Source organism: Panthera uncia, chromosome C2 (genome assembly GCF_023721935.1).
Source record: "Panthera uncia isolate 11264 chromosome C2, Puncia_PCG_1.0, whole genome shotgun sequence".
NCBI classification, from domain to species: domain Eukaryota; kingdom Metazoa; phylum Chordata; class Mammalia; order Carnivora; family Felidae; genus Panthera; species Panthera uncia.
This window is the reverse complement of record NC_064810.1, coordinates 154,068,314-154,082,405: the sequence shown is the minus strand read 5'-3', so window position 1 is coordinate 154,082,405 and position 14,092 is coordinate 154,068,314. Positions and strand designations below refer to the sequence as shown.

The window sequence follows — 14,092 nt, the reverse complement described above, 5'->3', positions numbered from 1 at the left end:
CTGGCCCAGGGGTGCAGAGTCCTGGGGGGGTAGGTGTCAGGAAGCATGAGGGGTAAGAATATTCACAAATAAACCAGCTCAGTGACAAAGAGAGCGAGAAGTCTGTACTTGTAGAACCCAGGCGGGCAGGGTGCAGCGGCGAACCAGGGACCAGGGCCATGAAAGTTCACCGAGACAGACTCCAGCTGAGGCAAAGTGAGGGGTGGGATGGGAGGGGCAGGAAGGGGAGAGCTCACCTGAAGAAAAGACAGAAATGTTGTCGAGCAACCACAAGACCCACAGCATTTTATTTTTGTTTTGACCCAGGAAGCAGTAAGCAAACAGATAAAAAACCCAAGTGCTGGGCATGAACTTGACCAGGAGCGGGCCTTTGCACAGTAAGAGGAGTCGCTATGAGAATCTCTTCCTTTCTTCCTCTTTCCCGCCCCATTCACAGCAGGCCTGTGGCCACCAAGCTGGAGAGGGGCTGGGTGGTGGCTAAATCTTCCCCTTGACGTCTTGCCATGAGACAGGAGACACTCAGAAAGGCTGGGTAATTCAGTCAAGGTCACACAGTGAGGAAGGCAGAGGCTGGAATCAAAGCCAGGCAGCTTCCCATGTTTCTGCACGGTAGAGGTTAAACAACCTTAGAAGCTCTGCAAAGAGTAGAATGTAAAGTTCCCAGAGGGTTCTCAAGCACCGTAGCGTGCGCTCAAGGACAGAAAGTCCTAGTTAGGGCTGGGCTGGAGGGCAGGGAAGGATTACAGAGCTGCCTATGCAGCAGCGGCCCTGGGGACACGAATGCTGGTCCCCTGCCCCCAGCAAATCTCAAATTCTCCTCGCATCAGGGGGGATTGGATAGAAAAAGGCAGGAGTGACTCTTAAATGCTTTGGGGACTCCCTGCTCAGTCCCAGAATCTCTCCCGGGCCTCTCCCCAAATGCAGAGGACACCCTCTCTCTCCTGTTCTTTTGTTTTCAGGACTAGGGTTCTCGGGCTCCTCAGGCAACCCCCCGGGGACTCACTCCTCTCAGATCTGAATCCTCAGTACAAGTACTTCTTTCGGAGAGAGAGCCTAATCTCTTTCTGACTCCAAGTCAAATACCTGCTAAGTTCAGAAACAGGAAATGCGTGGCTATGATCTTTCAATGGAAAAAAAATTTTTTTTCAACGCCTCATCTGCAGAACGGAGATTCTACTCAACCGTAAAAAGAAGAGGGAGGACTCCCGTTATAATGGGAGTTATTCCGTAACTCAGTATGGACAAGATTCACAGCGAAGCCATACAGGAAGGTGCTAAGGGGCATACAGAGCAGGCCTTGCGTGTGTCAAATTCTCCCAAAGGACACTCAGGCGACTGGTAATATTAGTTGCCACCCGGGGGGAAAACGGGGTGGTTTGGAGAAGATTTTTCACTAGAGAGTCTTGTAGAGCTTTTGACTTTTATGCCATGGGATTTTATTACTTTCTCAAAGATCAAATAAAAATTTGAAAAAGAATAGTTTATCATGTGGTACTCAGTGAAAACACTCTTCTCATAGACAGTAAAACCTTGGTTTGCGAGCATAATTCGTGCCGGAAACATACTTGTCATCCAAAGCACTCGTATATCAAAGCAAATAGGCTCGGTTGTGATCATGTGAGCTTCAGCGTCACATACGACTCGTACTGCAAGACATCACTCGTTTATCAAGTTAAAATTCAAATGTCCGCTAGTCTTGCAGAATAAGGCTTTACTGTATATCCTTCCAGATTTTATTTTACATGTGCACACACACATGCAGACACACACACACACATGTTCTGTTTCTATAAACCTGAGATCATGTTGTAATGAATTATATAACCTGCTTTCCACCCCCCCATTCACTATATTGTGGATAACTTTCCATATCCATGTATACAAATTGCATTAACTGAAGTAGCTGCAAAGTAATCCACTGCGTTCTTTTATCATATTATTTTAAACTAATCCCCTGTAATTTTTAACAGCTTTATTGACACTCACATACCATAAACCTCACCTACTTAAAGTGTACAACTCAGTGTGTATTCTGAGTTGTGCAACCATCACCAGTATCTAATTTGAGGACATTTTCATCCCCCCAGAGAGAAGCCCATTAGTAGTCACTCCCCACCCTTCCTCCTCTCCCAGTTCTGGCGACCACTCATCTACTTTCTGTCTCTGTGGGTTTTCCTATTCTGGACACTTCCTATAAACCAAACCATACAATATATGGCCTTTTGCGTCTAGCTTCTTCCGCATTGCATGAAGTTTTCATTGCATGAACCTTGAAAACTGTGGTAACATGAATAAGTACTTCATTCATTTTTATTGGCAAATAATATTCCATTGTGTGGATATTCCAGTCTTTCACCCAGTCATCAGTTGCTGGACACTTGGGTTTTTTTCAATTTTGAGTACTATATCTAATGCTGATATGCACATGTTTTTGTGTAAACATACGTCTTCAATACTGGGAGGTAGATTGGCTGGTCATATGGAAATAACACATTTAATGTTTTAGGAACTGCCAGCTGTTTTCCAGAGTGGCCACCCCATCGGCGGGGGATGAGGGTTCCAACTTCTCTCCGTCTTCCCCCACACTTACCGTCTCTGCTCTTGATTCTAGCCATCCTAGTGCCCGTGAAGTGATGTCATTATGGTTTCGATTCACGTTTCTCCAACGGCTAGTGATGACCGAGGTGTTGCACGTGTTTTTGTGTGCTTCCTAGCCATTTGTTTCCTTTTGGAAAAATGTCTACTCTGATCTTTGTTCACCTCAAAAGTGGGTTATTTGTCTTTTTATTAGTAAGTTGCGAGAGTTCTTACACATTCCAGATACGAGTCCCTCATCAGATAGACGACCGGCGAATTGGTTTTCCTATTCTATGGGTCATCTTCTCATTTCATAGTAGTACCATTTGGAGCAAAACAAGTTTTGAACTTGATGGAGCCCCAGCTGACCTAGCTTCACTTTCATAAACTGTGCTTTTTGTGTCGTGGGTAAGAAACTATTGCTTAACCCAAAGTCACAAAGATCTACTCCTATGTTTTCTTCTAAGAGTTGTATAGTTTCAGCTGTTACATGTAGGTCTATCATTCATTCTGAGTTAATTTTTATGTAAGATGTGAGGTACGGGCCCACACTCATTCTTTCGCATGCAGCCCTCCGGGTGTCCTGGCACCATTTGTTGAAAAGACTATTCCTGCCCACTGAGTTGTCAACAGACCCTTGTTGAAAATCAATTGAGCAGAAGGGAAAGGGCTTATCTCTAGACTGTTGCTTCCATTTTATTGATCTAATTGTTCTTATGCTGAATTCTTACTGGCTTGATGACTGTAGCTTTATAGTAAGTTTTGAAACGAGGATGGATATGTGACTCCTTCAGCTTCTTTTTCCGATTCAAAATTATTTTGGCTATTCTGGGTTCCTTGTATTCCCAGAGGATTTTTAGGATCAGCCTGTGAAATTCTGCAAAAGAGCAAGCTAGGATTTTGATGTGTATGGCACGGAATCAATCTTTTTTTTTTTTTTAATTTTTTAAATGTTTTTAATTTTATTTTTAGGAGAGCGAGAGCAGGGGAGGGGCAGACAGAATCTGAAACAGGCTCCAGGCTCTGAGCTGTCAGCACGGAGCCGACTTGGGGCTCGAACCCACGAACCGTGAGATCATGACCTGAGCCGAAGTCGGACGCTCAACCGACTGAGCCACCCAGGCGCCACCTGCACTGAATCAATCTTAGAACACTTCGGGATCAGGTTAATACTGGTCTCATTTAATGAGTTCGGAAATGTTCCTTCCTCTCCTGGTTTCTGGAAGACTTTGTGAAGGATCGATATTTATTCTTTAAATATTTGTATAATTCACCGTGAAGACATACGGGCCTGAGCTTTTCCTTGAGGGGGGTTCTTAAATGACTAATGCAGTCTCCCCATTGGGCATAAGTCTGTGCAGAAAGTATATTTCTTCTTGAGTCCAATTTTATAGTCTGTGTCGTTCTATCAACTCATTCATCTCATCTAGGGTATCTGATTTGTGGGCGTTCTATTGTTCATAGTAGTCCCTTAAAAACTCTTGTTTTTGTAAGGTCAAGAGCAAAGTCTTACTTGCATTCCCAATTTTTTTCTTTTCTTTTTAAAATTTTTTTAATGTTTATTTATTTTTGAGAGAGAGAGACATAGTGCGAGAAGAGGAGGGGCAGAGAGAGGGAGACACAGAATCCGAAGCAGCCTCCAAGCTCCGAGCCGTCAGCACAGAGCCCAACACAGGCCTCGAACCCACAAACTACGAAATCATGACCTGAGCCGAAGTCGGACGCTTAACCGACTGAGCCACCAGGCACCCCCCATTCCCAATTTTTGCTCTTTTTGGTCATGTTATTGTCCCTGTCCATTCCTCTCTCCTCTCCCCCAACCCAGTGTAGGGCCTTCTTTGGAAGGTTCCATCCCATTAATCACCTTGTAAACCAACATAGCGACGTGACAGTGGAAACTGTCTTAGAGCAACACAGAACTGGTAGAACCCTACCCAAAACATCTTAGTGCAACCGGGTACTGCGGCCTCAGCGTCAGGGATGCCACCGCTCTGGACAGCTGCTCGCACGGTCCCATTTCTGGGGGTTGGCACAGATAATACTATCATCATAACAAGAACGAGTTTTTCTGCTTCAGAATGCACTTAGAACCACGGATCTTGTCCACCCCACCCCGAGCTATTTGTTAGCTCTTTCCTTCTCGAGACTGAGCAATGAGGGTTGAACCTGGATTATCTAAGGGGCACAGGACAGTCTGCAGCAGCCCTGCCCAGGCACAGGTCTGGCCCTGAGTCACCGTGGGGACAAAGTGCAGGACCCTGACTCGCCTGCTCAGCGCGAGCTCCATCACAAGGCCCCGCCTCCTGCAGAAGTGAGACACCCGGGGGACCCAGGCTCCCATTCTGGCTCTCCCCCTGGAGACAAGGAAGACCTCTTAAGGCAGCCACCTCTCCTCTTATGGAGCCAGCGTTGTCAACGTGAAGATAGGCTTGCTCGACCAGCTGGCCTGAAGGCCGGTCCAGCCCAGCCACTTATGATTAGGTTACCAGTGAGCATGTAGGCTTTGCTTGAACTCTCTGAGCCTCGGTGCCAGGGGCCTCGGGGCCTACCGAGCACCTGCCAGGTTGTTCGCCTCCCTGGGAAGGGTGAGGAGACGGGCCAGGGACTCTCAGAGTCTTGCTCCTGCACTGGTTCAGGGGAGGGGAAGTCACACCTCTCCCCGGTGCAACACCCAGAGCTCATGACTCCCAGGGCCTGCTCTGACATCTACTCACCCTGAGACGCCAGGAGGGTGAGCTCCCCGACCTCTGAACGTCAGTTTGTTCATTTTTCAAAAATGTTTATTTATTTAGAGAGAGTGTGCAAGCTGGGGAGGGGTGGGGAGGCGGAAAGAGAGAGAGAGACAATCCCAAGCAGGCTCCATGAGCTCAGAGCCCTATGCAGGGCTTGAATCTACAAACCGTGAGATCATATCCTGAGCCAAGATCAAGAGTCAGACGCTTAACTGACTGAGCCACCTGGGCGCCCCAGTTGGTTCATTTCAAAAACGGAGATAACAGTACCTACCACTCCCTGTACCAGGAGGGGGAAGATTACACTTAATCTGATAAGCACCAGCCAGCACATGCTAAGAATTCATTTCAGATCGTCAGGAGTCACTGCTCTGCTCGTACCTGTTCTCTTTCATTGTGAGAAGCACCCACCACCCCTCCACCCTGTTTCAAGTAAAGGGCATACCAAAGCTTCGGTAAATTTGGTCTTATTTGAGGCCAAGCAGAGGTGGCTTTGGTGCGGCGGGACGAAGGTTCAGACTGGGTCCTGTTTTACTCGAACTGCCTCCTCCTTCGGCTGGTAACATAATCTCGCTGCCTGATTCTCCTCACATCACCGGAGCCCAGGCTGCAAGCTAAAATCAGAACGAGCCTGCGGTTGCCGAGTCAACTGGACATTCTGCCACTGTGATGTCACCAGGGGTCCCGGCCTCGGGAGCCGAGGAACCCAGCGTGCCGTGTGGTCGTGCGGACCCCCGTCCCTCCCCTCGCTGGCCCTGGGACCCCGGGCGTGGGAGAGAAGCAAGCGAGCCAGTGCTCGGGGAACAGCCCCCTGCGGCCCCACAGCCGGGACCCCACAGACATCGCCACTTCGCCTCCAGGAGGTCAAGGCCGCCTTCACGTAACCATTTCCGGAAGGCAAAGCGGCTTCCGGAGAGGTCCAGGGGCTGTGCCCGGGTGCCCGCGCCGAGCGGAGCTGGCAGGGAGCGCAGCCACAAGGGGCAGAGCACCATTCTGAGCCACGCTTCCGTCTTGGTTCGAAGGAGAATCTTTAATAATATATAGATTTTAAGTGACGAAGCTCTTGCCAAGTCCTAGCATAAAGCGGATTTTTACAGCTGGGATGATAAATCCCTGAAAGGCGGCGCTTACCATGGAAACGCTGACACAGCCTTTCATTCCCCTTCACAGTGATTAAAATCCTCATTTCAATTTGTTTTTCTTTATTTGGGGCTGGAGTCATTTGCAAGCCCAGGAATAGATCTCGCGCGGATGGAAAACTAAATGCTGCCCCCTGTCGGAAATAAGGCGGAACTGTTCTTAGGCGGCGGGAGTGCGGCAAATCTTGGTTGGTAGAATTATGGAAACCCAAGGAAAACCGGTTTTCTTAGGAATCGCCTTGCCAGGAAGGCAACTCCTGCAGGGCTTGGCTCGTTCTCCTAGGGAAAGTGAGGCAGGGAAGGGAAGGGGAAGCAGCTAATAACGGGTGCGGTGTCAGACCAGGGGCTGCTCTGGGCAGCTGGACATTCAGCCACCTGGGGGAGCTGGCAGCCAGCGTGGCTCTGCACCTTGGCCACCCCGCCCGCCCGAGGAGCAGGGGTGGGGGTGGGGGCCCTCACCGGTTGCAGGCTGCAACCCTTATGCACCCCTGGCCTGCTGGCCATGGCCGGCTCCAGTGGCCAGAGGAGGTCCTCGGGCAGAGGGAGGGCCAGACCTTGCTCGGCCCGAGTGCATAGGGCACCAGTGACCTGTCTGCTGCACCTGCTCTCCACTATGCCTTGTATTCTCCTCTGGGCTGTTCCACTTGCAGGCAAATTTTATGCTCCAATCCGGGGTCGTGTGCCCTCTGTTTATTCAAGGCCTGTAGTCTCTGCTGAACCAAAAGCTCAGTAATCCTACTCACCAAATGTCCAGGAATGCCTTTCTACTTCCCGGATCTCTTCATTAATAACAAACAAACAAAAAAAACAAGCAAAAAAAAACAAAAGAAACCACCACCAACAACAACAAAAACCCATAATGGATCCAGCCCCACTTCTTAATATACCAGCGAGATCCCAGCAGATTTCCCAGTCTGAGAGCTGACAGGGTCTCAAGCGTCCCCGCTAAACAAGACTTCAGGCAATTGCGCAGACCCCATTGGCACGGGACCTAATGACACTCAAGCATTGCCCTGGTTTTACACACAGCCAGCGCTTTGGAATAGGGTTTTCAAAGTGTGTTCCATGGGTAATCAGTGGGCAGAGATGCTTCTCCCAAGAGAGGCTCAGCGACTGAATAAGGTTGATAACATTGCCAGCTACAGCACCCCTTTAAAGTCATAACATTCCTCGTTACTAAAGGCTCTAAGAAGTCTCAAAGGGGAGAAATCCAATTAACTTTCACTCACTGTTTCCCAACTTACTTCCTCACCAGAACATTCTTCACAGAACACCCATGGTCACCCTGTAACACAGCAGGCTATGCCACACATAAAATGCCTTGCCTTCTCTCTGTCCATTTTAGTTTTTCTCTTGCAGGGTTTTAAAAATCTTTTCATTATTGAAGCGGTACCTGTTCATTGTAGAAAACTGGAAATGTGCAAAAAAGCAAAAAGGAGGGAAAAAGCTTTGAGACATACTTCCCGTGGGCGTTTGGGACTGGACGGGCCCGTGCTGGGGTTTTAGTGTTCCTTCGGGAGAAGGGAAATTTTGTTGTCATAGGAGCTGACCTGTCCCCCGGACTGTGTTCCATTTTATGACCCCTGATTTGAAGTAGCAGCCTTCATAAAATAAGGCACACGTTTCAGCCGGCAGTGGCCAGAGTCCTTTTGAATGCGTTCCCAACCCCAGGTGGAGGAAAATTCCTGAACCATATGTTGTGGCTTTTACAGGGAGTGGCAGGCCAAGAAAATAAACAAGTTGGTAGGAGGAGGAAAACATTAGGTATGATGATTTCTCAACCATGTGAAAATATTTGTCATAAAAAAGACGGGAAAGAAATACACCCAAGAATTAGGCAGATTATCTCTAGAAGACGGGCTCAAAGGCGGCTTATTTTCTTTGCTGTTATAAAAACTTAAAAATAGGTATTTTTAGGGGTGCCTGGGTGACTTAGTCGGTTAAGCATCCGAGTCTTTTGGGTCAGGTCATGATCTCACAGTTTGTGAGTTCAAGCCCCGCATTGGGCTTATGCTGTCAGGGCAGAGCCTGCTTGGGATTCTCTCTCTCTCCTCTCTCTCTCTCTGCCCCTCCCCCACTTGCTGGTGCGAGTGCTCACTCTCTCTCAAAACGTTTGTTTTTGAGAGAGAGAGAGAGAGAGAGAGAGAGAGAGAAAGAGAGAATGAGAGGGGGAGGGGCAGAGAGAGAGGGAGACACAGAATCTGAAGCAGGCTCCAGGCTCTGAGCTGTCAGCACAGAGCCCAATGCGGGGCTCGAACCCACGAACTGTGGGATCATGACCTGAGCCGAAGTTGGACACTTAACTGTGTATAAGGCGCCCCCCCCAATAAGTATTTTTAAAAGTCCCCCCTACATACACCAGGTCAATTTCAGTGGGGATTAAAGCAGAGCAGAGAATGTGGAGTCTGGTGGGGGCGCTGGCCTGGGGTGGGTGGGGGCTCCTCACGTCTTTCCCACCCGAGAGGCACTGGGCTTGCTCAGGATCACGTCCCCTCTGCTTCCTCTGAATGCAATGAGCCACATTTGGGGTCATGAGTGGCTCAGGGGGAAGTGGGAGGTGTCGCTGGTTACACCGACCCTCAGAGCAGCTGTAGGAGGACAGGGCCTTTATCATCCGTCCCCTTTGCATAAGTGCTCCCTGAACACAAGCTCCTGTCTGCCCTAGAGGCCTTGTGCTGGCTGGGCCCTCTGCCTGGGACACTCGTCTTTCAGGTCTGGGCGCAGAGAGGGTCTGCGAGGACCCCAAGAGCACACAGCACAGGACTGAGCCAACGTCTGCCTGCCTGCAAATCTGGCAAGCATGAGCTGACTTCCAAAAGGGTTGTCACACAGTTACCGCCCGAGAAAACCCCTGCCCTCGGCATGACACAGGCCGGGATGCTCTCGGAAGTCAGGGGGAGAACACCTGCTGCGTGGCTCCTGTTCTCCTTTTCAAGATGATGGCTTCTCTGAGAGGCTGAGGACAACTCCCAGGCCGTCCTCTGGTGGCTGGAAGGCCGTTCCGGGGGCACAGGTTCCACGTGTGCAGTCCGAAGCCGCAGCCCCTTGTCCGCAGCCGGTCCTCCGGGTGGCACAGCAACGTTGCACAAGCCGCGGACCCGGAGGAGGCCCGCCGGGCAGATGGCCGGTGCCCACCGAGTGCCAACTGGGTGCCACCCTGACTCCGCCACTGATGCTTAAGCGCAGCCTTCCCCTGCCACGGGAGAGGGGACCCACAGAAACCATGCCGTTAGATTGCCTCCTCAGGAGGCCGCCCCGACCTCCTCTCCAACACGGCAGCCTCCATCACTCTCAGACCCCTGATTCTCCTCTTAGCGGTTATCACGCACTGGCCTTCTGCTTTCTCCTTCTCCTTTGTGACAGGCAGATGTGTGGGTTGTCTTGCTCACCTTGACTCTCCAGCACCCAGAAAACTACCCGACACAAACAGATGCTCTAGAAACGTCTGTTAGTTGAATGGCTACCCGTTATTCTAGCAGGATGGATTCCTACCGGAGCGCCCGGAGTCCAGGTGAGGGCTGTTCTGGGCGATTCAGGCGGCTTGCTTCAAGTTCGAGCTCCCACTCCTGCCTCAGTGATTCCAGGGGACAGCCAAGACGGCAGGAGTGGAGACCCCCTACCGGCACCTGCTGTTGGAGCAGCCGAGGATGATGTCTGCGCGCTGGGCCTCCTCTGCTCTGTGTGACCTCTGGCAAATGCCTTCCCCTCCTTGCCCTGCAGATAAGAAAGTGGGTACGCTCCGCTTAAATATCCGGGGGTAGGCTCCTTCCCCATGACAAGCATTCATGGGAAGGCCTGGAGTGCGGAGGTGGGACCAAGAAGGAGGGAGGCCACGCGAGGGTGGGTATCACCCATGGAGGCTCCCACTTGGTTCCATTCCACCAGGAACCTCAGACAGTGTAGGTGACCCCCAGACTGTCTTGATGGGGAGAGAGCTGGGGCGGTTAGAGCCCCGCGCTGGCGATCCAGCGGGCGCCCTGGGAAAGGTGTAAGTTGCCAGGCACCTCCAGCCCGCCAGGCACACAGGCCAGCGGACTCCAGCAGCCTGCAGGCAGCCCCCAGACACAGATGCAGGTGCTGCCTCTTGGGGGCGAGACTAGAGGGACCTGAGGCAACATGGGTGGGGTTCTGACACGGTCTCTAATGTGACATGGAAGGGGGCCCTTCCCCACCCAGGACTCTACAAACCTTCTGGGAGTGCAGCTTTGAGTCCGGGTGTGCCAGACTGTGCAAGGTAATGCGTCTCCTTAAGCCTCAGTATACGCAAGCCGTGACATCAGAGGTCGTGACTTCCCCCTACTTGCCCCCCGCTCCCGGGCAGGGACGCCCCTGACTCGCTGCCTAGCTTTGCACAACTGGCTTTTGAAGTTACCACGATTACTCCCCACTGGCACTTAAAGCGATCTTAAGAGATTCTGAGGCTGGCATCATTTATTCGTGAATCGCTTCGTTCTGTAATAACTGCCCAAGCTTTAGTGGCTTCACACAATAAAGCTATACATCTCACTCATGTAACGGTACAAATTAGGTGTTTCTAGATTGTGGTGAGGGATCAGGTGGATGGGGTGTCTGCTCAACCTCCTGCCACGCCTGAAGGCATGGGACTGAGCACCAGCACATTCTTCGGGAGCTTCTGTCCAATTCCTTCTGCCTCCATCTCTTGAGTCTAGAAGTATCCACGACTGGACATCTTTCCCTAAAAGATAAGGAACCAGGTCTCTATTTCTCTGTTAATTCTTCTTCCAAGGCTCAGAGTCTTCAGAACCCAGCGTGTTGGGGACAAAAAAAAAAAAAAAAAAAAAAAAAAAAAACAGCTAAAATCATGCAGCCGATGTGGGCACCTGTGGCCAAACTCCAAGGGTAAGTTCTCTCTCAGCGGCGGCCCCTGTGTCACCAGTTTGGAGGTACGCATGGGTCATGGGGATCGTCTGTGCCTGTAGACTAGGAAACTCAAGCCCTCCAGAAGTGGCCCTGAGAGCCAGAATAAGTCATTTCCCTCCACGGGCCTCAGATCCTTCCTCTGTACAACGGGGTGGCTGAACAAAAGTATCCCCAGGCTCTGACGGCCTCCGGTCGGATGCCTGCCTCCGCCCGCAGCTCTGCGTTCATCCTTTCGAGAACCCGCCTAGGTGGCGGGGTTGTAGTTCCGCGGCAGGCCAGGAGAGGGCAGCAGGCAGCCAACGGCAGGTGCGGCCAGGATTCAGAGGACGTGCGTCCCGGACGCGGGAAAGCCTTTCCAGACGAGTAGGAAGCAGGGCTGTGACTGCCGCACCACCCCCCCCCCCACGATTGCTGCCTCTCGGCATAACGGGGGCTGGTGGGTCTCCCACCCCGGGAACCTCTGACGCCTGACGGTCCCCTACCCTTGCCGACTCTGCAGCCCTCGCTTCCAGCCGTGTTACCTGGGTTCCAGGCCCCTCGCCGGCTCCGCCCCCGAAGGCCCGGTGCCCCCTGGCTGCCGGCCAGCCTGCTCTGGTGCCTGTGCTGGTATTTAGGCTCACTCTCGTGCCCTCCGTCCCCTGGCCTCCTACGGCTTCAGCTCTGCCTTCTGCATCCTTGCCCGCTGCACCCCAGGGGAATGCGGACGCGGATAAATGCACCTCCCTAACTGGGAGTAACGGACTGCAGTTGCCGAGGACGGTGGGCCGCGGCCTCGCACGGTCTCACCTCCGGAAGAGCAGAGGGACGTGCTAGCTTACCCCACAGAACTCTGTGCGCCCCCACCCCCATCTCGCGCCCTGGCATGCGTGCAAATTAGCCCTGGGTGTCAGTTTTATAAACAGAAACTTTTTTCTCATCCTCTGCCTGTACTTCCTACATATGCCAGGCTTCAGCCTGCAGGTCTTCGAACCCACTGCCCCTTCTCCCTGGAGGCCCTCTGCCCTTCCCTCCCCTCTGCCAGCCCTTTCTTATCCCTAAGAGCTAAGCTGTATAGGCCCCCCCCTCTTTTTGGCTGTTCTCCTGTCCCTTCCCTCTGCCCAAGTCTGTGTTCAGATATGGATTCAGTTATAGTAGCAGAAACTCCATCTGGCAGGCATAAGCAAAATGGAAAGTTGTCACGGGGATATATCTCCAAGGGTGGACAGGAAGCCGGACAATCAGATGTGGGGCGGGGGCAGCAGGAATGGCCTGGTGGCCAGCAGAGTGCTGTCCCTAAAGCGGGTCGGCTCCATCCGTGGCCTCCTGTCACTCAGCCAAGTTGCAGAGACCCGGAAATATACTATCATGTGATCGGCCCCATGATAACGGGGGACTGCGTCCCCGGTTTACAACCCCCCAAGACTGTGTACCTCCAATTCAGTCATTACGTGGAGAGGCAACTTTCAAAGTAGCTCGGGGTGCCACCTGGAAGGAAGTGTGGGTGCTGGGAGTCGGGGAGCAACAGACTCCGCCCCGGTACCCTTTCTTTGTGTCCCCATGGACGCGGCGCCCACTCCGGTCGCAGCATGTAGCACTCTGGGCTGTAAGGCACTGCTCATTGGCTCTCTCACTGCACTGCAAGTGTCCCGAGGCAGGGAAATTGTCCTGTGCATCGTTTGAGCCTCAGCACCTGCAACCATGCCTGGCACATGGTTCACGTTCAACAAGCACCGCGTGAGCGGGTGAATGAGAGAATAATAACTGGGGGAGATCGAATTCCTGTTCCCAGTTCTTGCCTGCCTCCCTGTCCGCATGACCTCACAGTGGGCTACGGTGGGCGGAGTCCGTTCCGCTGCTCCGTCGATGTCACACTTGACCGTGGCCGTGCAGGCAAAGGACAGAGCCAGTTCTGAGTCAAGGCCTTAGGAGGCATCTTGTACTTCTGCTCGTGGTTCTGCACTCCGGTGGTCTGGCCTAGAAAGAGTGAGTAGCCCTAGGAACAAACGAGGGGCACACAGAGTAGGCCTGAACAAACTCAGAGCCCAGATGGCCAGCAGGTGGAGCAGAGCTGCGCCTGCTGCCCCACAGGCCCGTGAGCAGGAGGGACAAGTGCTTGCTCTAAGCCACCGAGCTGGATGGGTTTGTTGGGCAGGTCATGTGGCAGTACGGTCTCAGGCCAGGTTCTCCCGGAAGCAGACGCTGACACAGAACTGTGTGCGGGAGGTTTATTAGGGAGCGTCTTTGGGACCCACATCTGTGGAAGGGAAGGAAAGCAAGCTGACATGAGTGGAGGGGAAGCCGAGCTGAGCTGTGACGCAGTCCCCATGAAGGCTCAGCTCTGGAGCTGTCCCAAGTCGGGGCGAGGGGTCCCGGCCTTTAATGACTCTGGGTTGACCAGATGTCTCATTCAGTTGCCACAGGAAAGGGGTGTGATCTTGGGCAAGGCAGTTTTCCTGCGTGGAAGCACTTCCCTAGGAACGCCACTGTGCATCTGGGGGAGTAAGTCCTTCGTTCCCAAAAGGGGATCTGGGCAGTACATCCAAAGTCCTCGATGATAACTGACTGATACAACGGTGTCCAACAGGTTTCAGGGCTGCCTCCCTACCTATTTATTGCTAAGTGATCAAAGATTTCAAATACATTTGATTATTTCTAAAATACCATTGAGAAAACAGACCCGCTATCATCTAACAAACTGCAAAGGAAAATGCAATTGATGTTGGCTTACAAGCTCAATTTCACAAGGCTCATGCACCCATCATCGCTCTTCATTTAACGGTCGCC

General features: G+C 52.0%; 2 long non-coding RNA genes across 2 annotated transcripts; both read right to left on the bottom strand.

Moving 5' to 3' along the window:
* Positions 1-256: 256 nt before the first annotated feature.
* On the bottom strand, positions 257-6,226 carry LOC125921471 (uncharacterized). Its single transcript, XR_007457440.1, has 2 exons — positions 5,755-6,226; positions 257-635 (listed from the first exon to the last, which is right to left on the bottom strand). It is a non-coding gene; the product is annotated as an uncharacterized LOC125921471 (long non-coding RNA).
* Positions 6,227-10,861: 4,635 nt separating this feature from the next.
* Positions 10,862-13,103, bottom strand: LOC125921469 (uncharacterized). The gene is made up of 2 exons (XR_007457439.1): positions 12,739-13,103; positions 10,862-11,144 (listed from the first exon to the last, which is right to left on the bottom strand). It is a non-coding gene; the product is annotated as an uncharacterized LOC125921469 (long non-coding RNA).
* Between the last annotated feature and the right edge of the window lie 989 nt (positions 13,104-14,092).